The following is a 26,354-nucleotide window of genomic DNA, read 5'->3' on the forward strand; positions in this document are numbered from 1 at the left end:
TATTTAGCTTTGATACCATGTATATTTTTACTTGTAGATTCAAAACCTTAGGTGATATGCTATAACAGAAGAAAATAATCTGCACTACTCATGAGCACAAGTACAATCTATCTCTCTACTTCACAAACCAACTCAAGCCAACACTTAGCCAATTCTATTTCCTACCAAGCCCCTACCTCCTTGTGTAATTATTGAGAGGATTAGCCCGTACTTAATTGGGAAGTTCCCCACTCATAACTGCACAATCAATCTAAAGGCCTTCTACTGATTGCATGCACCATATGTACAACTTAGAAAATTATACAATTGTTAGTACATTGTCCCTCATCTCTAATCTCAACTGGGTATTCCTCTAAATTGACATGCATGAGTTATTTATGAATGAATATTTAGTTAACTCGTGGATCAATGAAGCTTCATTGGTGACCGTCCCCACTACTAGGCCTCCTACTAATTCCTCTAACAGTTAGAACTAGTTTAACTGACTATAACTCAGTTAAACTGACCTAAGTAATTACAACGTAAAATAACTCAACCTGGACCCCTAAAATTTAGGAATCACTCTACATGACTCTAGATATACTTCCAACTCGAATTTACTAAGCCAATGAATTCAATTTAACTTAGTTAACTATTACAAGTTGCTATGAGAATAGAATTGTGATTTAATTCGTAATTTAATTCAAGGAAAAATTAAATGAGGATTTTATTGTTGCTACTTTCAACATTTCTTGTTGCAATTTTCAACACATCTTTTAAATAAGGTCCCAAGTTGTAATTTACATACATAGAAAAAGACACTTTCTTCAATAGACAACTAACATAATTGTAACTATTATTCCTCCTTATCTTTGATACTTCCAGTGCAAAGATTGTTAAGATAATTTTGCATCAACTTTAAGGTCTCTTTGTTTGAACAAGACCTAGATGTATACTAGGTAACTCATTCAAATTTCCATACCCCTCATTTTTTTCCTCCAAACCTTTCCTACCCTCAAAGAAACTGATTCCGTTATAGGAATTATTTTTCCCTTCGCTTTATTTCTTAATCATGGAACATTTGTCTTTGGCACATATAAATTGAACAAATCAAAAAGAGAGTATCCTAGCAATATCTTCGTTAGTGGTATCCCTATCGCTTTCCCACATATTCTCCCCCTCACATTTTTAGATCTTCCACACTTTTCCCTTCATTTTTTTTTTTCTTAATGTCTTTCAAGATAAATTTTGTAGCCTTTTCCTTCAATTTACTACACATACTACTTTTGTTATTATGCACTTATAATTGAATTTTACTTGCAACTTCTCTCTTCAAACAACAAAGTCGTTTCATGATGGAGACAACCTTGACTAGCAATGAACTTTCATTGTTACTAGCTGGTTGTACCAAAATGTAGCTAATCCTCCATGTTGTTCTCGTCCAGTACATTTTCCCTACGTGAGCTACAACCCCCTGTTACCACCTCTCTCTTTCTAATGGAAGTCACAACCATGAAGTATTGCTACCTTCTTCCCACAATGTGCTTGCGACAGCTGGGAAGTTGCAAGTCAGCTCCATTGTGCTCCTTAGGAAATGTTCATGCACATCTATATATCACTCTTAGTGAGTTTGGAGTTCTCCCCTCTAACTGCCTCACTTCTCTGTCCCTTTATGCTGCTTTTAGTTCTACTTAATACATTGATTCTTGTTTTCCCCTCTTCACTCACATTTTGTTTCTTCCTCTTTTCAGGGCACTACATGTCCTCAAACTTGAAATACTCCATCCTGCAACAAGTCTGGTTAGCAAGCAAACCCCTCTCGTTTTGTCCATCGAACAAGAATTGCATGTAATCTCATCCTCATCTCATATTTATGGCTTTCTATCACACCCCATTGTAAACACCTCACCTCCAAACTCACGAGTTAGTGCTCCTACACCTACAAGCCCACTCATTTTCAAGTCCCTCACCCCATCAAGAAAAGTTTGGTCCATCCAATGTAGAGTGCTCCCAAAAACATCCCTCCATGAATACACCACTTCACGTAGCTCTAGGATATCACTTGGCTTTGACCTTATTAACCGAAACGATGACGAGATCCTTGTATATGCCTTCAATGACTTCACAGCCTCACTCCATTCTCTCATTCATGTCACTAGGTATACACAATTTCCAATGGCACCATAAAGGTTTTGAACCCTGCCTAGAATCATCTTATCTAACCATTCAAAATCCCCCTCTTCTCTGCATCGAATCTGTCTCTCTTCATACATGATGATAAGCCAATGCCTTCCCATACCTTCCATTTTGTGAAAATTAGGTCACTCAACCTTTCATTACTTAACTACATTGTTGATGTTATTGTTGTTGTTATCTCAACTTCTCCTACCTCCATCATATGCAGATGCAATGGCTCTGAGACTCCGAAAAAAACTATCTCCCTTCGTTACACATCTAGTAGCAACATCGATGTCACCCTATGTGGCATGCAATGCCATGTCGAAGGCTTCCACTTGTCCAACCTCCACAGGGCACGAACCACTCCAGACCTTGCAATCAAAAGGGGTCATGTAGTCGAGTTGAATGGACAAATTGTTGGAACTCTCTGCACCACCTACCTTGCTATAAATCCAGATATTTATTAAACACAAAAACTCATACAATGGTTTCAATAAATAGGAGTCAATTCATCCTCACCCTTTTTGAGTTGGAAATACACAAGCATGTCCAACATGCATGTCAAAGAAAAACAATAATTGAACTATATGTAATGCATCGCGTTGAAAACAATCGATGGGTTTCGCTTCGTACTATAGCTACATCTATCAACATGGAAGATTTCTACTTCCTCCCATGCCCCATTAACCTTGATGGGGTGAAATACATGAAAACAATTGTTCATAAAACCGGAAACACATTGCATTGTACAAAATCTGAGGGATTCTTCCTTGCATGTGACTACTACTATGTGCTCTGGCTTAAATTGCATGACCATATTGGGAATCTTGAAAATGTTATTTCTTTTCATAATGCCACAACAAAACTTGTTGGTAGGTCTGCAAAGGACCTTAGGCGCCTCCCAAGAAATCCAGAAACTGTCACAGACATAGCTAATATGGCCAAAGATCAACAATTCCTCTTCACGCTCTCATTAAAAATAGACACTTTCAATGGCATTGAACACCTCCATCAAACCCTTGTCCGCACATAGTAACTCCCCTACACCTCCATGTCCTTTGTTATTCTGAATGAACTACAACAAAATTTTGCCTTTGCTAGGAAGGTTTCTTGCCAACTATTAACATGCCTTCTACCCCTCTCCTTTGTTTTTCCCCATGCTCTTGTTTTACACACCATTTCCCTAAACAACTATGTGTTCCAAATCCCCTTATGCCCATCTTCAACCTGTCAGAGGTGTTCCCTACTACTCCACTCCCGTTCACTATTGTCCATCAAACCCTTGTCCGCGCATAGTAACTCCCCTGCACCTCCATGTCCTTTTTTATTATGAATGAACTACAACAAAATTTTTCCTTTGCTAGGAAGGTTTCTTGCCAACTATTAACATGCCTTCTACCCCTCTCTTTTTTTTTTCCCCATGCTCTTGTTTTACACACCATTTCCCTAAACAACTATGTGTTCCAAAACCCCTTATGCCCATCTTCAACCTGCCAGAGGTGTTCCCTACTACTCCACTCTCGTTCACTATTATCAATTCCTTTTCCCCCTTTGCAATCACATCATTTCCTCAATGCCCTTACACACACGTACATGTCTTATTAAAACCCTTTTGTCTAGACTTCTATCTCTACTCTTAATTTTGCATCTACCCTACAACATTACTTCCTACTTTTATATTCCTTTTTCGTAAGTATATTTCCACTTGAGAGATTTTACTTGTTCCTAAAAAATGTACGGGTACTCGCTCACTTGTAATACTTCTGATGAACATATTGACGTTCACTTGCTCCTTTTGTTTGTCATAACTATATGGGCATTCACTTGCTTGAAATTCTCTACCCATTCTCATGTCTTCATCTAAACTGCAACAAACCAAACATGTTTTGAATACACAAATGAGAAGAAAAAAAAAAAATCTCAATATGGAAAACACGCAAAACTATTGCTTAAAATTATGGTGCAATCCAAAAGTAAGCTTCCTTTAGTACAAAACATTTATGTATAAAGATATCCATTCTAATATTAATAGTGGTTCTTTGAACATCCCACTATTGACTATTGCAATAAAAAAAAAAAAAAAAACTTTCATATTTATATTTCACCTACATTTCATACTTGTCACCTATTGTCGTCCAATGACAACTTGATGACATCTCAGCTGCTTTGATATAACGAAGCTGCATCTTTACAAAATTAGTGCATGGACCTGTGGGTTATGGGCACACATATATATCAGAAGCAAATAATTAGAGGAATCACAAAGAAACCCGACCAATCACCGTCAGTCCTTTTATGGCCGTTTCAGGCTGAAACCCAAATAAATGTTAACCCTCTTTGATAACATATCTGGTCCGCCTAGCATGTTAACCTGTATGCACATTCGAGCGCGATTACCATCCGATTTCTCAACCGATGCACGGTCTTGATGGACTGAACTCAACGAGGTTTTAAGCTCGTTGTATAAAACCTTATCGCATCAGTTTTTTGAATTAAGTCCCGTGCATATGTCGACGCGATATATGTCCGATCGTCATTAAACAGACAGTCTAATCCTTCAGAACCTTAAACTCTTTTAAGTGATTTTCTGGGGTTTGTTAGTTGAGGTAACTTGCTTGCAAGTTTTTGCGTGATCACTGTGGATCTTTTCCCATCGAACAACTATGTTGTTTCCTTCGGATTTCTCTTCCGCCATTATTATCCATCGATTTGACCAATCCGATGGTTTTCGCTGTGCTACTTAATTGACTCTAGTTTCGACTGAACACCTCTCCTCCATTGATCAGTTCTCTAATCCAATGGTTATTATGTAGTTGCTTACTGGTGGAATTCACATTTAACACACAGATTTGCCTTAATTTATCTAGGGTGAAGTTCATAGGAACTTTGCCCTTTACACTCACACACACACATGCATTTTATCAGCTTTACAGGCAAGAACGTATATATAAAGAAATACACACACACAACTCATATAACACACAGATGTATAATAACACATATATTCCAAATATATATAGAACTTGATTACAGGCTAAGGCCTCACGGACGTAAATCACAAATTGCCCTACGGCTACATTGCATACTCTATCCCTCTCTTTCACAAAACACATACCCTTTTATATAGGAAATTACAAAAGGGAGGGATCGTTTACAATCCATGAGTTTCTCCGACAATCGCTCAATCAAATCCCCTAAATCTCTCTATACGCATACATGGTAGATAATTACATTTAATCATGCCTTATTTATTCCATCAACTTAGCTCTATTTAAACAGAATTTGCTCCAGTTTATAATGATTGTCCATGTTTCCATTTTCACAACTCAAAATTTCAATTTTGATTAAGGGTGGTCAAATGCTCCTGCATCACAACTCATTAAACAAAACAAACACACCCATTAAATTCTACTATGCATTGTAAACAAAAACATACATTTATTTTTTACTTTATACACACAAACACACAAAATGATCCTCCAAAACACGGTTCGTTTACTTTCCATGTCCCTAGGGTCCTTTGCACAAATTGTTTCCTACCTCTCTTTTCATTCATCAAAAAAGAAAAAAAAATAGAATCACAAAATAAACAATATCCAAATAATAATAAAAAAACACATCCTCCTCTCTCAATTTAGCACATGCAATTTGTTGATCCTCACTTTCTTCATCATCCATATTGCTTACTTTCTTGCAAAGATACCTGTTTTTTGTCACGTTTCCATTAGGATTTTTCCTATTTATGTTATATATTTTTCAATTAGCACACAAAAAAGGTACCTCTTCTTGCATGACACCAACACATTTTTCACTCCATAGACTAATTTCCCTTTGACATTCATTATTTACTTGTCTTTTCTCCAAATTCAAATTCTACCTCTAACTTTTAGAATACTCTTCTTTCTTGACTATCTATGCAATCCACTATGGAGACTAGTTTATGACAATTGTATCGACAATGACACTACGCACTTCATAGGGATAGAATAAATGCATGATGCCAGCTACTCTACAACACTCATTAGTCTGCATTACTGCCTCACAACACCTTGTCCTCAACTTCCATATCTTCCCACATTTCTCTCCCTCCACTTTAATCCACCTCTCATCCTGTGTTTCCCCCTCCATTTCCTCTTTCCATACAATCTTTTCTAAACCTTTCCCTTTCTTCACCTCCCATTTTCCCTATCAAAAAACCCCTGCATGTTCCTTCCTCTTCAACTTCCCAGTAATTCCACAAAAATCGTCTCCAACATGCACATCACCGCTTTTGTGAACCCATTGATGTAGTTACCCCCATCCAAGTATGTTTTACTTGTAATGAATATTACCCTTCCATGAAAACAAAAAAACATAGTGGTTTTGTTACCTGCTCCCATTGTGCCTCTGAGCAAACTTCCCATAATTTCTCCTCCTCAAACAACATGGACCCAGGCAAACAACCCAATGTCCTCTCATGCCTAACTCCAGTTAAAGAGATGCTAATTTCCCGTGTCAACCCAGTTCTTCAAGTGACCCATGTACAGGAAGGCAAGTACAAATATTCTGGCCATACTATTAGCTTCTCATAGGATATCACTAAGATTCTCACCTCCCTTCCCTACATTCTCTGAGAAATAGATATCCTATTTTTCAACAAAAATAGCTCTGACCACACATCTTATGAATTCTTTGTCAGCAGATCTCTCATTTTTGCAGCATTAGAAGTCAAACTAGCAAACGATCCATACTACATGGATGTTCAAATTAACCCAACTACATTTTTTTCTTTTCCTATTGTCCCTACAGATGTCACCATACTTTTGTACAATGTCACCACTAACTCCCATTCTATTGGGTCCCTATAATACTAGTCATTACCCCATTACTATTGTAGCTGCATCCCTTATTAATGTTGTTGTGCCCCTATTATCCCCATATTGTTATTACTGTGCCCCAAAGAATCCCTCTACTGTTATTTTTGTGGCTTTATATTATTATTGTTAGGTTGGCTGCGTTATATTGTGAATCCCTAGACTCCTATATATAGAAAGGAGGTTTTGTCATTTGTATAATCCAAGAATTTTTCATTTATGCAATGTAAAGGAGGTTTCCCCCTCGAAGAGGCTGAATTTTAAGGCGTTGATTATCTTTTCTATCTTTCTCTTGAGCTGGTTTCATAACATTTGGTATCAAAGCTTTGGATTCTAGGGTTTCACTGCTCCAAACAGGTCATCGTGGCATTTTCGATATAACATTTTTCTTTGATGTTTCAAAAGTTTCAAAAAAAACCCATTTGAGAAGTAATCGTACTGAACCTCGAGTCCAAATTTCAGAGCTTTTCGCACTATATTTTCGGAGATATGATTTGAGGAAGTTGGTCTTTTTGTAGACTCCTGAATTACATTCCAAACAGGTGACCTGGGGAAAATCATCTTAAATTTCTCTCTGGGAATCGGATTGAAATTTTGTAAGAAGGTACAGAAAGAGGACGGACTGTAATTTCTTTTAAGCATTTTTCAGATCCAAAGGTCGAAACAGTGACTCGTGGCATGTCGTACAAGTTCGCTCTACGGAACTAGTATATAATCAAGTCATTGTGGGAGATTTCTCATAACTCTTCCTTGGAGAATCCAATTTGGGTCAGAAGTGTGGCATTAGAAATAGGACATAGAGGGCTACTACAGGTCACAAATTCAGAACTAGATGATCGGAAAGTACAAAGATACATCAGAGGCAATATTGAGCTCCTACAAAGTGAAAAAAGGTGTGTAGATTTTCTTAAATTTTTGCTTAAGCTTGGTTTGAAAATTTATTTTGAAGGAATTCAAAGGGCATAGTAGAGCATTATTATCGGTAACTGATGCCTCGAGGAAAGAAAATGCAAACACCTAGTAAGGAACCTGAAAGCTCTATCATGACTCATGAAGAAGAGGAAGAAATGCTACATGATATATCAAAATTACAAGAACAAGTGCAACAAATGTCACTCTCACAAAAGTTAACAGAAGCTAAGATAAATGTCGTGGAAGCTAAGATGAATGGCATGAAAGCTAAGATGGACAATTTGAAGATAGATTTGAACACAAATTTGAAGACAGGCATGGCAGATTTGAAGACAGATTTGACAAATTTTCTACAAGAAATGCTTACTAATGGTGAAAAGGTAGTAAAGGGAACTCATGATGCCAACAAAATAAATGTTAATCATGATATCATAGACTCTAATGTGGGATCGAAGACCCACCATATTCCAAAAATCGATATGAGGAAGTTTGATGGCAAGGATCCCGCAACATGGATATTACAGATGGAGCAATTTTTCGATCTCAATAATGTGCAAAACACACAAAAGGTACGTATTGCAACTTTATATTTGGAACCAAATCAGTTTGTATGGTATCAATGGCTTTGCTGTTGTAAACAATTTATCACTTGGGCAAGTTTTACGGAAGAATTGATAGCACATTATGAGGATACAAAAAGCAACACTTTTTTTAGCCAATTGATAAGTCTCAAACAAAAGGGTTCAATAATGGAGCACATTGAGGAGTTCCAAAAATTGAACATAAGGGTAAAAGATATTCCAAGGAGCATAAGATTGATGTGTTCATAGGGACTTTAAAGGATAATATCCAACATGATGTTTGCCTTTGGGAACCTGATTCATTAGAGAAGGAATTCAGGTTAGCAAGAAAAATGGAAAGCAAAATTATGTCAACCAGGAAGCATACCACTCACAGCTATAAAGATGGAAGTGTGGTTGCTCCTAGTCTTCCACAACCTATAAGGTTGACACCACAACAATTGGAAGAAAAAAGAGCAAAAGGGCTTTGTTACAGTTGTGATAGCAAATACACTAAAGGTCATAAGTGTGCTGAGAAGAAATTATTCTACATAGATTGTGAAGAGGAAGAAGAAAAGGAGCAAGAAAGGTCAAAAGAAGAGGATTACTCCAGGAACAAAGCCTAGATAAAGAAGAAATGAATCCGAACATATCTTGTAATGCATTGGCGGGAATTACCACTCCTCAAACCATCAAGATAGAAGGACAAATCAAGAAGAAAAAGGTACTAGTGTTGATTGATTCAGGAAGTACCCACAATTTTATTTATTGTAAGGTAGCAAAAGAATTGAATTTCTTCTTATACCCAGCACCAGAGTGTCAAGTGATGGTTGCAAATGGAGGAACAATAAACTGCTCTGGAAAGTGCCATAATATCAAGCTATTGATGGGAGAATATGTATTGACTAGCCCAATGCTTTCCATTCCAATGGGAGTGCTGATGTTGTACTAGGAGTACAATGGCTACAATCCTTGGGTACAATAGCTTTCAATTTTCAAGAACTTTTCATGAAATGTTCCGTGGAAGTAAAGGAAGTTGAATTAAAGGGTATTGCATGGAAACCAGGAAAGATAATTAGCTCTAATGGTATGACAAAGCTTCCAAAAAAGGAACAAGGGGGGTAATTGCACAATTATGTTCGCTAGATGTTTCCACATTGAAATCATCTATTTCTCCAGATCTCCAAAAAGTCTTGGACAATCATTGCAAGGTATTTGAGACTCCCAAAGGTCTCCCACCTATTCGTGATCATGATCATGCTATTCATTTGATTCCAGGAAGTGTTCCTCCAAACATCAGGCCGTACAGATATCCCTATGCCCAAAAGACTGAAATTGAACGTATGGTTGCAGAAATGCTAGAGGCTGGTATAATTCAACCGAGTCAAAGTTCTTTCTCTACTCCAGTAGTATTAGTGCACAAGAAGGATGGATCATGGCGCATGTGTCCGGATTATAGGGAGCTGAGCTCAACAAGCTCACTATTAAAGATAAATTTCCCATTCCTGTCATTGATGAATTACTGGATGAATTGCATGGATCAATTTACTTCACCAAGTTGGATATTCATTTAGGATATCATCAAATTAGAATGAAGACTAAAGACATTCCGAAAACAACATTTAGAACTCATGAGGGTCATTATGAATTTCTAGTCATGCCTTTTGGCCTTACCAATGCACCTTCAACATTTCAAGGTTTGATGAATTCCATTTTCAAACCATTCCTTAGAAAATTTGTGTTAGTATTTTTTGATGATATACTAATCTACAGCAAGTCTTGGAAGGATCATGTTGAACATGTTGACAGGGTGCTACAACTATTGGAGGAGAAACAATTATATGCAAAAAGATCCAAATGTTTCTTTGGAGTACAAGAGGTGGAATATCTGGGTCATATTGTATCTCATGAAGGAGTTAAGGTAGACCCTAGCAAAATTAAAGCCATTAACGAATGGAAAATCCCCACATCCATAAAGCATCTACAAGGATTTCTCGGGTTGACAGGGTATTATCGCAAGTTTATTAAGAATTATGGGAGAATAGCAGCACCTCTAACAACATTATTGAAGAAAGATGCATTTTCATGGACTCGAGAAGCAACAAAGGCCTTCGAACATCTTAAAGAGGCAATGTGCCAAGCACCAGTCTTAGCTACACCAGACTTCACAAAAACCTTTATTGTGGAATGCAAGCTTCAGGAAATGGAATTGGTGCTGTTATAATGCAAGATGAAAGACCCATTGCTTTTGAAAGTCATCCAATCAAGGGAAAGTTTTTACACAAAGCTATTTATGAGAAGGAAATGTTGGCAATACTCCATGCACTGAAGAAATGGTGACCCTACCTAATGGGAAGACACTTCAAGGTAAAAAGGGATCATGATAGCCTTAAATACTTTCTAGAACAAAGATTATCCTCTGAAGAGCAACAAAAGTGGGTCACAAAGATGTTGGGTTATGACTTTGAAATCATCTACAAAAAGGGAAGCAAAATGTGGTGGCAGATGCACTCTCAAGAAAGGATGAGGATGTGGAAGCATTGTTGTGCGCCATTTCTATTATCCAACCAGATTGATAAACGAAGCAAGGGAGGAATGGAAGAATGACGAAGAAGTATGGGCACTTATTCGAAAGTTACAACAAGATTCCAGTACATCTGATACATTTAGCTGGCAAAATGATTCTTTATGGTACAAAGATCGCTTATACCTCTGTAAGAATTCCCAACTAAAACAAAAGATTCTTATGGAATTTCACACTTCTCCCTTAGGAGGGCACTCAGGATTTTTAAAAACTTACCACAGGGTTAAGAAGGATTTTTTTTGGGATGGCCTTAAATCGGATATTCAAAAATTTGTGGCGGAATGTTTGGTTTGCCAACAAAATAAAGTTGAAACAATTAAGACATCGGGTCTATTACAACCTTTATCCATTCCAAGCCAACGTTGGGAGGAGGTTTTAATGGATTTTATCATAGGTTTACCTAAGTCTGAGGGAAAGAGTGTCATCATGGTGGTAGTTGACAGACTTACCAAGTATGCACACTTTTGTGCATTATCACATCCATTTAAAGCCAGTATGGTTTCTACTGCGTTTATGGAAACAATTCAAAAGCTACATGGAAACCCAAAGATTATTGTAAGTGACAGAGATCCCATTTTCACTGGAAATTTTTGAACGCAATTATTTTCTTGTCTTGGTACTCAGTTAGCTCATAGCTCATCTTATCATCCTCAATCTGATGGGAAAACTGAGATAGTAAAAAAATGTTTAGAAGGATATCTTCATTGCTTTGTATCTGATAAACAAACACAATGGGTCAAATGGTTGCCTCTGGCTGAATGGTGGTATAACACTTCCTTCCATACAGCAACAAAAATGACCCCATTTATGGCACTTTATGGATATCAGCCACCATCCATCACATCATCTTTAAGAGAAAATTCTAAGGTTCAAGCAGTGGAACATCACATTGAACATCAACAACAAGTCCTCCAACTCTTAAAGGATAACCGCATGTTGGCACAGAATAGAATGAAACAACAGGTAGATCAACATCGCAGCAAAAAAAGTTTTGATGTAGGTGATTGGGTATTCCTACGGCTACAACCATATAAGCAAATTTCCCTCAGGCAAGCTAAGAAGGATAATAAATTATCACCAAAGTATTATGGTCCGTACAAGGTGTTGCAAAAGATTAGTACTATGGCATATAAATTAGAGCTTCTTGCAGCTTCTCGATTGCACCCAGTTTTCCATGTTTCATGTTTAAAGAAGGTTATAGGTGACAAGCTCCCAGTTCAAACAATATTACCAGAACTTCACAAGGAAGGAAAAATTATATTGGAACCGGAAGAAGTAACAGAAACAAGAATTCGACAGCTATGAAATCGATCAATTTCAGAGTATCTTATCAAGTGGAAGAACTTATCTGCTAAAGATGCCACATGGGAGGATGAGAGTTTTATATAGAAGCATCCAGAATTACTCAAGTGTTGAGGACAACACTTTTTTTGAAGGAGAGGGGCATGTTGGGTCCCTATAATACTAGTAATTACCCCATTACTATTGTAGTTTCATCCCTTATTGATATTGTTGTGCCCCTATTATCCCCATATTGTTATTACTGTGCCCCAAAGAATCCCTCTATTGTTATTTTTGTGGCTTTATATTGTTATTGTTAGGTCGGTTGGGTTATATTGTGACTCCTTAGACTCCTATATATAGAAAGGAGGTTTTGTCATTTATATCATCAAAGAATTGTTCATTTATGTAATGTAAAGGAGGTTGCCCCCTCGAAGAGGCTGAATTTTAAGGCGTCGATCTATCTTTTCTATCTTTCTCTTGAGCTGGTTTCATAACACATTCGGCCCACCAAAACTTCTCTAAAACCCCCACTCTTGAACTCCACCACACATGGCTGTCTGACCTTCGTCCATCCACCATTGTTTCAACTATTCCAAATTCCAATACTAATATTGATGAAATACTTGCCTACATACAATCTTCCAATTCCACTCCCATCCATTCACTTCAATGGCACATTATTGGCCTTTCTCTAATTAGCAAATACAACACTAGGAGCCTCTTCTCCAACGCCTTCCCCACCATGTTCCCCATTGGATCTACCATGATTAGCCCACCAATAATTGAAAAAGTTGATATGCAAGCATACACTTTGCATCTTGGCCAACATCCTATATTTCACTATTAGTTGTACAACCTTATAATGCAGCATCACATCTAGGCAATAATGTTTGTCTTCATTAAAAGAGACCTTGCAAATAGCTTGCTAGCAACAATTGTAGACCTTCATTGCCACCTTCAACAACTTCCCCCCTAAACCATTCCTGAGCAAATTATGCACTTCAACTCATCCCTCCAAGGGACCTAGTTTTTTTTTACCAAGGCTAGAGGGGAACTTATTGACATGATCATTCAACAAGGTAGACCTATCTTCTTCTTCACATTAAGTGGAGTTGATACCAAATGAAATGACTTGCATATGGCCATGCCTTCTAATCCTCCATCCAATTCACATTAACAATCTCAATGGAAAATCTAAAACATTGTTAGAAACATGAATCGTGCATCTTAATATATCCATTATAGATTCACAATCTTCTTAGAGGGGGCCCTACTAAAAGGGTTCCTTGTAAATGATTTTTGTTGTAGCTATGAAGCTACCCTTGATTGTCTTCTCTCCTTTATGTATAACTTCTTTCATAGAAACCTCTTACTTGTTCTTGTTTTTTACCTTAGTTATGAATGGGAACATAAAGTTTCTACACATATGCATGGCTTCCTATGGTTCACCAATGCACTAAAAATGGATGGCCTCAATTGGATTGATGACGCAAGTGTTGTTGCTGCTAAAATTTTCTTCGATTGATACATCACTTATTGGAACCCTTTTGTTGTCCATCAAATAAATTTAGGAATCCATCCAACATCAATCCATGATCTATACCTCCTTACAATAACTAAAATCCTCTCTCCAAATGAGCATGAAGACTATGAGAAAATTTTTAACTATGTCCAAAGGTACAAAAACTGTCATTCCTCTACATGTCTTCGCAAAATAAATAACGCTACATCATGCCGCTATGGAGTCCCCTCAAAATTGCGTGATTCCTCTTTTATGGAAATTATTGCTTTCATTCGCAAAACATATTCTCCTGCTAGAAATGATGACAAGCTTAAAGTCCACAACCCTCACATGCTTATGATTTGGAGGGCCAACATTTACTACCACCCTGTTCCCTCACGCCATGTTGTTTTGAACTACATATCAAAGTATGCAGCAAAAGCAGAGTCCAACTCTAAAAGCTACCACCAAATGATTGCATGCCTTACCTGTATTTCTCCCCTCGATCCGTGACTATCATTATCATATGAAAAATCATGACTCAACTCATTGTTGATAGGGACATTGGTGCACAATAAACATGCCACTTACTCCAAAAAATCTCTCTAACAAAATGTACTTACTCTTTTGTCTCCCTTAATGTTAAGAGAAAAGTTTTCATATGTATCTCACATAACTTGGATGGCCATATTCCAACAAAACCCTTCATCGCTTCATACATGCAAAGACATTCCTCGCTTGAATCATTGTCTCTTATTGAAGTCACACGTTCCTGGTTGTTTTCCTCCCATTGTAAGATATCACCTTGGAAACACATCTTCCCTTCCATTGTCATATGCATGATTCCTCGCTACACCTCTATTCCATCTACAGAATTAGATTCCCATGTCGACTTTTGTTGGGGTGAACTTCTCTTGTACTTACCTTTTCGTAAAATACCTGATGAAATTGGAAAAAATGACAAGGTAGTCACCGCACATTGGGAACAGATAAAAAACACATACCATGCATAGAATTTCCATCGTGAACCTACATAAATGCCCCTCCCCACGTCTCCACGAGGAGTTTGTTGCTGAAGGGAACCCCCACTACACCATGGACATGGATGAATGACAAATCATCTCTCAACTCTATCCAGGTAACAACATTCTCTTCGGTGAGCTATAAATTCTTGGCCATCGTGACTTCGATGCAAACCATAATTGGGACCATTCCCTTATCCTTTGACACTTATAATATATGACCATTCAATTCATAGAATTCAAATGCTCCTCCAAACGACTTAGCCAAGTCCCCTCTCCAACTACACATTCACTTTACTCATTTCCCCAAGCGAAAACATGGCTTTCAATATCATTTTTACCCACTTTTTCAGCAATGCGTCCAACACACCACTAAATATGCTTATCCAGGGCATTGTTCACACTAAAAAGCCTTTCCTAATTGATTCCCTCAAAAATTCCCTCCTAACCAACTCTTCCAACAGAGAAAGTCCTCTACTCTTGCTTGCTCCAACCAATGTTGCAACATTCCACATAAATGCACTGACATTACACGCTGGAATTCACATCCTTGTACCCTCTATGCAACTTCCTGAAGGTCAATCCCTACTAAACCTTCAAGAACAACTTTAACATGTTAAATACATTCTCATTGATGAGATAAGCTTGATTGGTCATTAAATTCTTACTGAAATTGATGACCTTTTGCGAGAGGCATTCACATCCAATAGAAACACCCCATTTAGTGGTTGCTCCCTAATCCTTCTAGGTGACGACAAACAACTGCCACTTGTTGAAGATACACCAATATATGTAGGCACGTCTTGTGCAAATTCTCTTTGGAAAAACTTTGATATAATTTCCACACTTTCAGTAATATTTCACGAGTAGGGCACATGCACCAAATGGATTGCGTTTTGTCAACTCCTTTCCAATTTTCAAAATTCAACCCCCACACTGGATGACTAGAAACTTCTCATGGCACGAACAAAATCAAAGATTCCACTCGACGAGCAACAAACATTCCACAATGATATGCACCTCTATGCAACTAATGAATCTGTAGCATTTCAGAACAAAGTCATGATAAAAACAATTAACATGCCAATTGCACGTTGATATTCCCAACAAAGGAAACAAATTCCCTCTGCCACTCAAGAGGATGAGAAACTAGCTATAAAAATGCTTCTATTCCTTGGACAATAAGTCATCCTCACAAGAAATTTGTGGGTTGAAGGAGGCCTTGTTAATGGGTCGCTTGGAAATGTTATTTCCATTTACTATGCATCTAGTTATTTTTCCCTTGAACTCCCATCATTTGTTGTTGTTGATTTCATTCAGTAGAAAGGTCCACCACGGGATGTTTTGCATCCACATTGTGTGTCAATCCCCCTGTAACAAGGGGATCTCACACACAAATGCCCCTTCGCATGGCATGGGCCCTAACAATCCACAAATCACAACATATGAATCTTCAAAAGGCAACAATTGACATTATCAACATTGATTGACAAGGCCTAACATTCACAACCATTTCTAGAGATAGATCATTGAAAGATATGTGCATCTCTCCAGATCTCTCTATCTCACACTACTCACACATGCAAGACAATCGTACGCGATACGTAGGAAACAATAAGCATAATTTTCCTCCATGTCTATGCATCAACCTCATTGAAGACATTCTATTCAAGGTATCCTAACTTCCTTTTCAATGAATTTGAAAATGTTTCACCTCCTCTATCATTAAAAAATGTTTCGCAATTGAGCGTTTTATTTCCAGATCTGTTTCTAATGTGTTATGGGTGTCATAGGTTGATGATAAATATCGTTTATGTTTTACTTTTTATTTATTCATTTTTAAATGTTTACTTATAACCTTTTCCTTTTCTTGAACAGAAAAATGGACATACATGTTGCTTCCGAGCTCTACCAATTTTTAGAAGAAATACATGAACAAGAAGCTGCTCGTTTTTATATACAATCACATTTCTTACTCTCACCAAATTTTCCTCTATATCGAATGCGTCCTACTCTCCAGCTACTTAAAAGGATTAAGGCTTTCATTCATGTCCCCATCCATAAACATGAAAGGGATGCAAATAGGCAGCTCCGCTCAGCTTATCTTGAACACATACCAACTTTGAATCTTAATTGATGTTGTAGATGCGGTGCACCAGCTTGTGTTTATGACTAACATTTTTCTAGATGGGTGAAATAAATACTTTCGTTCTCTCACATCACACAATTTTCTTTTCTCATTCTACCGCATGCTTCTACTTTCATAGAAAACACTGCATGGTCTTTTGTAAGATGTTGCTTTCTTATCAATGTATTATAAACACACCTCCACTGCTTACATGCTCATTCATTTCTTCTCACTATTTTCTATTATTTTTTTATACATTCGTGCCTATTTTTATCTTCTCACATGTTTCCAAGATTTACAGGAAAATAAATGCTATACAAAACATGCACACTAACTTTTCACATTACAACCATCAAAATAATAAAATGCATGACAATACATAAAAAAAACTTGAAAGTACAAATGCAAAACCAACTCCTATCATGGTACTATAAGTAGAAAAAATACGCATCTAATTATCTATTTGGAAGCTAAATTTCAAGATAACATAATCCTCCAAAGTAACAATAATGCCCCTTGTTTTTACTGTTTTGGTCAATAGTTCGGTGCCCTGTAAGCACAATTGTTCTTGTAATACAAGATGAAAATATAACTTGATTGCATGAACATATCAAAACAAACCTTTTTCCACTTGAAAGCATGCTACCTATTGGAATTCAATTGAAACCACAACAACATGAGTCACAAACAAGGCCATTGAAATCATCAAATATTAACTAATATAAATACCCAAATGATGAGAAAAATAATTAAACCTTCCACATTGAACGTGTGCCTTCTAGAGGAATTTGAATTGTGTGGGAACCACGCATAACATACGTTACTTAAGACATTGATATGATACGTTCTTATGTCTTCGTAGACTAGCGTCTAGTGAAATATGACACTCAATATAGGAAGGGGAAATTTTAAATTATTTAAAAAGCTAAACTTTAATAATCATTTTCCAAAACTAAATTTCCAATGACAAAGTAATCTAATTAAGAACCTCGAAAAGGGTCTATTCACACCCATGACAATGTCTATTCACAACCATGACAATTGGATCTATATTTGTAATACCCCTCCCTTGTGTGTTAACTATTATAAACCTAAGATGAGGAAAGCTAGGTGTGATATGTAATATGGAAAGAAAACATATTATTAAATAAATTAATAAATGAATCACTTGGAAAAGCGAGACACCAAGAGATGAGATTTTTGCCAAATCCCATTGAGGAATGGAATAGAGATAAATCTTTGATGATAAAGATTCTAGATGTGATTCTAAATAAGCTTGGATGGATTGGAGATAAGCATCCATCGAGGAAAAAACATAAAAGCTTTCTTAGAGGTAAATGCAAGCTTTTATGAGGAAAAGCCTCTTGGGAGATAAAGACGAGCTTTTCCAGAAAAATACCTAGGCAAATGGAAAAATCCATAAAAGTGGGATGCTGCTAATGGAAACTAAATCATGAAAGAGGGTATTAAATACCCTTTGCATTGATCAATTGGAGGAAGTTGATCCATGGAAAGAACCTCGGCTCAGGGGGGAATCAATGGTGATTCATGGTTGGGTGGTGGTGCTTCGGTCTCAAAATGATGTTCTTCTTCTTCCTAGTTGGATACTCTCGCATGAGATGTACTGTATGTGGCTTCTGACCTTTATGTTTACTTCTTACTTTTGCAATGTTAATTTGTGTGATGGAATCATGGTAATTAGCTGTTAATACTTGTGTCAAAGAGCTAGATTACTCATGATCGATTATGCATGTGGCTATTATATATACGAGTAAAGTTGGTTTGTGTTAGGATGTATATGAGATGATTATATCGATGCAGGTGATTATGGGTTATGGTATATGTGTAGATGTGGTGTTATCTGTAGCATGGGAATGACTAAATGAATTACATGTACTAATTATATATAACTAGATTTATTTGGGTTAATGATGTTAGGAGAATGATTGTAGTTTATGCATGGGACTCCTTCTACATTCAGGTGTAGAGTTAATAGTAGAAGCATAATATGTAATTATTAATACATGGACCAAGGAGCCTCTTACTCATGTTAGATACGGCATGTGAGTATAAATGGAACAAATTTGATTAATTTTGCTTATGAGATAGACATATATGAGTCTGTAAGATATCCAGTGAATCTAACTTGAATGTAGATATCCAGTGAATTAACTTGAATATCATGAAGTTGACGAAGGTACCTAGTATGCCTATGATGATATGATATCTCTAGTGTTGGGTCATAACTTGGTAAATGTTTATACTTGCAGAACAATTGTAATATTATACGTGTATGGTCAAAGGAACAAGTTATCCATACCATGCCTGTCCTAAGACTTGTATCTACTTATCCTAAACTAGTTAGATGTGCATGATGAAACAATGATAGCTACAGTAGTCTTAAATTAATGCCCATTAATGTTGGGTAGATTAATCAAGGAATTATTATCCGTTGCATGTTATGGTTAGTCCTTCCTACAACTAGGAAATTATGCTTAATATTGATTTGACATGTAAGCTTTATAGATAAACCTAAAAGTCCACATTAAGAATCGCTCTCTAGTCAAATTAATAAAGAATCTCAATTCTCTTATATAAATAATAATGATGATATAATGATGGACTAAATATACCCTTGGCAAAGGTTGAATCTTAACCACAGATAAAGAAAATAAATAAATCAAAGCAACAAAAATGATGAAAAACAAAATTAGCAAAGACCTTCTAGGGAATTTTTGTTTTTTCGTTCTCTCATACCTACATATTAACCTTGGGATGCTCTAATCAAGCTCAAATAACCTACCACAATTTGTATAAATCCATTATGTTCTACAAAATTTTATCTTAACCATTACCTTCCACAATCCCCACTCCTCATATCCATGTTCCTTTGCATCTTTAGTAAAATTGCTAGTTAAATAAGTGCGAATCACCGCTTCAATAGCATATAACCTGCATGATAGATAGTACCCATTGAGAACTGTGGACTGTCTTTTACATACAAAGCAGAACCCTAACCAGTACCATACGTTGGATGGAGGAATGACGTTATCACAGAACGATTCTTTAAGAATATCATTCCAGTGAACATAACCCACGAAACAACAAATACGACAAGCACTTTGGCCACAAGCGCCCTCATTTCACTGCGGTCTATACGTCAGCGTATAGGAAGAGAAGCACAAAGAGACAAACATTGCATATCTCTGTGCAATACGGTGTATAAACTTTGTTTCTGAAAATATAGAGAGCTGTTTTTCATTTCGTTGCCCCTGAATCCTAAAGCTCTAAATTTCACTCATTCACTTTAAGTTGGATCCAGTAAAATGAGCGAGTTGCAGAGCCTTCTAGATTTTCCAAGGTTGGTTCACAGGAAGTTATTGGTATTTTCCCCGTCATCTTCTCCTACAGTAGCCGAGCACATTTGGCATTCAGGTTCGTACTCAAACGAGACCACTCTTGTGTCCGATCTACTCGTCATTCTTGTGGCTTTTTTCTGCGCGGCTATCTGTGCGTTAGGTCTCAGCTCGTTGCTTAGATGCAACTTACGCTCTATCAGGCAGATGGTAATGGACTCATCCTTTGAGGCGGCTATTACAGTGGGCAACGCTGGATTGATGGAGGAAGCCATGACAGCATTGCCCATCATTGTCTATACCGCTACCTCAAATCCACCGGCCCTGTACACTGATTGTCCAATCTGCTTGGCCGAATTTGGAGATGGAGAAGAGTTGAGATTGATGCCCAACTGCAATCATAGCTTCCACGTGGAATGCATCGATCAATGGCTCTTCTCGCATTCTTCCTGCCCTCTGTGTAGACATTCTTTGAATCTCCATACCTAGAACACAAAGCCAGAAGGCGCTGTAATTACTCAAGCCACCGAATTAGACAACATGCATATGGTCACCGGCTAGACCAGTAAGGATTCGACTCCGGGAGCCTTGACTGATTCATCTGCGCAATAATCCTTGGGAAGAACTCCACTAGACTTCTCTAGGGTTGCTCAGTTCAACCCCACCTTCTGAAATTCAACGCTAATTTGAGCATGTATGAACAAGGTGGGCTGAGTTATTTTGTATTTAAAAGTTCATCTGGCAGTTATATTAATGGGAGAAGATGTGAAGAAATTTCTTTTGCATGGTTATCCTGGTTATTTCTGTTTTAAGATTGGTACAGTTTCATTGCATCCATTTAGCTCTCATTTAATTTTTGTATTCAGAACTCTTCGGATGCATTCATAACTGAACGATTTCAGTTATTCCATGTGTGTATACATGTGTTCATAGCGTTAATGACAAAATACCAAGTGAATATTTATTTATCCATATTTTCTGTTATTTTCTGTGTTCTAGGCTGTAATATTTTTCCCATTTTAATAATTTCCTATAATGATTGTTCACCCACATACATAGAGTGTATGATGCTGGAGCTGGAGTTGTACGATACGCTGTGATTGCATGTTCAAGAATTTGGAGGTGAAAATATCTTAAAAGTAACAACGAAATGACTCTTAAAAATTAAGAATTAACGTTTTAGCAGGATTTAATGGGTGTTTAAAAATATCGACTGAAAAAATGACAGAAACAAATAGTGAAAAATATACATCTACCATTTCAAATTATCTTACACGTTAATTTACAGAATATACTTAGGGTTTCTTACTTGCCAATTGCCCATTCCATCTTATAGAAATGTTCATGCACTCCAAATCTATTAAATTAGTGGCACTCCAAATCTATTAAATTAGTGGGAATAATTTAGGACGATGTAAAATGACAATGAGATGGAGATTGCTCTAGCGCATATAACAAATTTCTAATGCCTATAGTCTGAATGGCACTGGCTCATGGCATCTTCCGCTGGGAGGCCCGCATGACTCAGTCTCCAACTTAAGCAATGTTGGTACCCGGTCCTGTCTCTATTTTGACATACCGTACCAAGACTGCAATTACAGGACATTTTTGGAACAAAGATCAAAGCTCAAAGCTAACGTCCGCAGCCTTATCTGTACTTATTTCCAGGGATGGATTTTCAATTGCGCATCACGGGTGATTTGTCAATGAAAAAGTAAAAATTTACAAAACAGTCAAAATATTTGGTTAAAATTGTGAAAAGTAATAAAGGAGTGTGAAAACAGTCAAATTTAAAATTTAATAGATGGTTTTGTTTTGAAATTCCAACCCTACCTGGTTCTATAGTTCTATATGTATTGGACTAATGCAATACCATCACTGCAAATGGACAAATCAAAGCTCAAAATTAAAGTATTATCCTCATGCTGTTCAACTTTTAACCAAGTCTAAACTTTACAGGGGTATTTCCAAAAAGATCCCAAAAAGCTGTAGATTTTTTGAAATGGCCAATGAATATTGGGTTATGATAGCATATTTGCATTTAGCATTTATAAATAAATAGTATTTTTATTTTAGGAGGTCGGAGAACACAAATGCATTCAAACATGACAATTAGATAAGAAATTTCAGAACATGTAGAAACAAATGATTTAGGACAAGTCAAAATTGCCTCACCTGCGAAAGATGGGAAGTGGGTTTGTGTCAATGCCAAATAACATCGAGGTATTTTAAAATGAAGACTAGCGTGTCTAAAATAGGATCATATAAGGAAAAAACATTCTCAAAGGGAAAGTACTAAGGTCCTTCGTAATAAGCACTCAAACAAGTCCCCTCTGCAAGCATGTGGCAACAAGAAGTCAAGAGGGAAATTCAATGATGATTCTTCCTTTTGTAGTCCCACATCCACACATCTCACCTGGTCATCTAATCTTTATATGAAAGAATTGTTAAATGCAAAACAAGGGTTTGAAGTTTTAAAAGCTAAACAACACGAAAGAGATCATAAAATTCATATAATAACAACTCACAACAAGGCTTTAGCAGAAAACAATAAAGTTTTGAAAGAAGAAGTAGCATTGCTACAGGAAGCTCTCCTGATAGGACAAACTCGCGACGCATGAAGGAAGATGTGCAAAACATAAAGAAATTTGTAGTGGAAAGTACAAAGGTGGTGAATGTGAAACCATCCTAGGATAAAGGGAAAGTGCTTTCTCAAATAGACAACCATGAAGAGAAAGCAAGAGGAAAAAGGAAAAGGGATTCCACAAAAGTTTCCAAAACTTGGGCTCAGTTATTAGCAATTCTGCTAATAAGGAAGGATAAACAAACATCTAGGTTGACAACATGCAACATAGAGAAAGAAAGGAAAGACAAAATAGAGTAGCAAGCATAATTATTAAAGGGGTGAAAAACTATGGTAAAAATGAATGTACTCTTGACCTTCCAAGGGACTTCTTGAAAGACAAGTTCCTATGCAAAGGAGAAATATGTGAAGCATGGATGGTGGGTAAGTTTAACCGTGAGAAAGTGAGGCCCATAAAAGTCATCATGCCTCGCTTGCATGATAAATATATCATTCTAGGCAAGAAGCATCTCTTGAGGGGTTCTCGCTTTTTCTAGAACAAGATTTAACTGTAAGACAAGAGGAGGAAAGGAGGGAGGAAATGTTAAAGGTTAGGGCAACAAGAGATGAAGGCAAGAGAACATGAATTTATAAAGGTAAATTTGTGATAGCATGATTTGAACCTCCTTCTAAAACAAAGCAACAAGATGGTAATAAATAATATTCAACAAACTCCTCAACGAGAATTCAGGAAGCAAGGTCAGTATGGGAATGCAGGGACAAAGACTCAAATGTGACCCTTGCATGTCAAAATAAAGAGAAATTAAGTCATATCCAAGTTTCCTTAAGATTAGTTTGTTGGAACTCGAGAGGTTAGCCATGGAGACGAGGACTTGGGTGAGGGCCTATTGCGGAAGATAGAGAAATATTTTGCTTCATAGAAACACATGATCACGAAGAGTGCAAGACACCTTTGTTTGAAGGATACTGGAAGATGGAAGTGTGGAACAAGGAAGCACAAAATGCCAAAGGATATGGAGGTATCATGGTATTAGTGAGGGAAAAATGAGGTCATCTCATTCAGTTACAAAAATAAGTCGTGAATAAACAATTGATTTGGTTTAAAATATCAGAAAATGAAAATCACGTCAGAATTGCAACATGCTATTTTGCGCCGCAAGTTTCAAAAATCTACAAAAGTAGAGGGCTTGATTATAAAGGTCCCTTCGTAGCCTTAAAGGTAGATATTGCAATGTATTCTTAGCTAGGTGAAGTTCTTATAATGCATGATTTTAATGCTAGGACTGCAAGTGAATAAGCTAGCATTATTTATTTTAAAGAAGAGAGTAATCATGAGTGGGAAAGAATTCTAGAGCACAAGGGCTGCAATCTCTTTGGTTAAAAATTGCTTACTCTATGTGGGGACTTTGATTTAGTCATTTGTTATGGCTTGATTAGATCGCCAAAGTGTGATAATTTTACTTGCAATACTTAAAATGGAGAAAGTGTGGTAGATTATGTAGTTTGGTTGCATGGTGTGTGTGAGAAAATGGAGGAAGTTTTGCTTGGAGATCAACTTTGGCACTTAAAATTAGATCACAAGCTAATATATTTAAGTTTCTCTTGTATTGGAAAGAAGCATTTAGAGTAAAAAATTTAGTGTGTTCAGCAAAATATCCCAAAGGGTATAATTCTTTTGTTTCTAGAAAATTGTAATACATTCAAATTGATGCTAGAGAGGCTCTTCTAGAAGGAGAAAATACCAATTCACGACCTTAAGAGTCACAAATTAACACACTTAATTCAATGTGTGCTTGGAGAATTCAAAACAGAAAAAATTAAGAAGTCCGAAAGAAATTGCTATCCAGTGAATGCTTGGTTTGAATAGGAATGCAAAAGGGAAAGGAAAATGTGGAAAGAGTCAAACAAGGCTAACATAAAGCTCAAAGCTTACAAGCAGATATTAAGAAAGAAAAAGGTCAATTTCATGGTTTCAAGAAGGGAAGAATTAATCTTCCTTGGGAAAAATTATCCCAAATTGTTTTGGAAGGAGCTCCAATTGAGAAAGATGAAAAATGAAAATAGTATTACAACTTCTAAATGGTTTGACTATGCAAGACAACTCTATGAGCATGATCCCAAGGTTGAACCTCCCGCCTTAGTCAACATTGATACTAAATTCTTCATGGTGTAAGAGGTAGAGATGGTTATCAAGAAGTTGGGTGATAGAAACACAAAAGACTTAGCTGAACTCCAAGCCAAGTATCTAAAGTGGGGCTCAAAGATTCTTGCACCTCAAATTACAAAAAAAATCAACAACATCATACAACATGGGTTCCCCACAGATTGGACAACTAGTCTAGTAGTACCTCTTTTCAAGAGCAGTGACGTTAATAATCGCACGAATTACAAGACCATAATAATAAACCTTTTGTTTGCAAAGCTATTTGGAAGCATGCTAAAAAATAAAACCAGCAAGTGGGAAAAAGAAAGAGATAAGCATTCTAAATGGAAAGTAGGTTTTAGACCTAAGAATTCCACAATTGATCATTGTATAGCTTTAAGGCACATCATTGAAAAAGTTTGGTGGAGAAAAGAAGAAGTGTTTTATTTCTCTGTTGATTTCGGAAAAGCATTTGACACGATTCCTAGGGATAAGCTTTCGCACAAGATAGAGGAACTTGGGGTTCCTAAACATTTAATAGAAGTTGTGCATAGGTTGTATGAAGAGGTGAAAGTCAAAATTAGAACTTAAGCATGCACTTCTGAAAGTTTTAGAAGCAATATTGGGGTCAAGGAAGGTTGCCCATTGTCTCATACCCTCTTTGGTTTATGTATTGACAAGCTTGAGGAGTGGTTAAATTCACAAAGGGGTGATGGTATCTATTTGGGCAAGTTTTTTATAAGGCTTCTTTTGTCCGAAGATGACCTTATTTTGATTGCTAATTTTTCTCTTTATTTTTCAAGAGCACTTACACTCCCTTAAGAATTTTTTCAAAAGGGTTGGGATGCAACCGATATTAGCAAAACGAAAGTAGTGGTTTCCTCTAAAAAACGAAAACATAGCCAACATAACTTCTATTTTGAAGGAAATATTTTGGAAGAAGTTCTGGGTTACAAGTACCTCAGAATTGGCTTCAACAAAAATATAAGTTGGCATGGATGTAGAAATAAAATAACTTCAGGGGGTTGGAAAGCATTTTATGCTTTTCAAAATAGGTGTAGAGAGGTAGACTTATGGGACTGAAAAACCACTCAACCTATTTTTGGGCTTCTAGTGATTTGAGTGATTTCCTAAGGTTGTGAAATGTGGGCTAGTAGTACATCTGACATTCAGTGGAATCAAGTTGTGAAAATTCAGAAGCGTTTCATTACAAACAAATTGAAAATTAAAAGTGTAGTTTCTTATGCTATCTTCTTAAGTGAAATAGGGG

General features: G+C 36.8%; 1 pseudogene; it reads left to right on the forward strand.

Moving 5' to 3' along the window:
• The first annotated feature begins 20,327 nt into the window (after positions 1-20,327).
• Positions 20,328-20,846, forward strand: LOC149235191 (E3 ubiquitin-protein ligase ATL76 pseudogene; annotated as a pseudogene).
• The last annotated feature ends 5,508 nt before the right edge of the window (positions 20,847-26,354 follow it).

The sequence above is a fragment of the Pinus tabuliformis genome, chromosome 8, assembly GCF_031772625.1.
Source record: "Pinus tabuliformis cultivar Carrire ecotype Pingquan chromosome 8, CPIR1, whole genome shotgun sequence".
NCBI lineage: Eukaryota > Viridiplantae > Streptophyta > Pinopsida > Pinales > Pinaceae > Pinus > Pinus tabuliformis.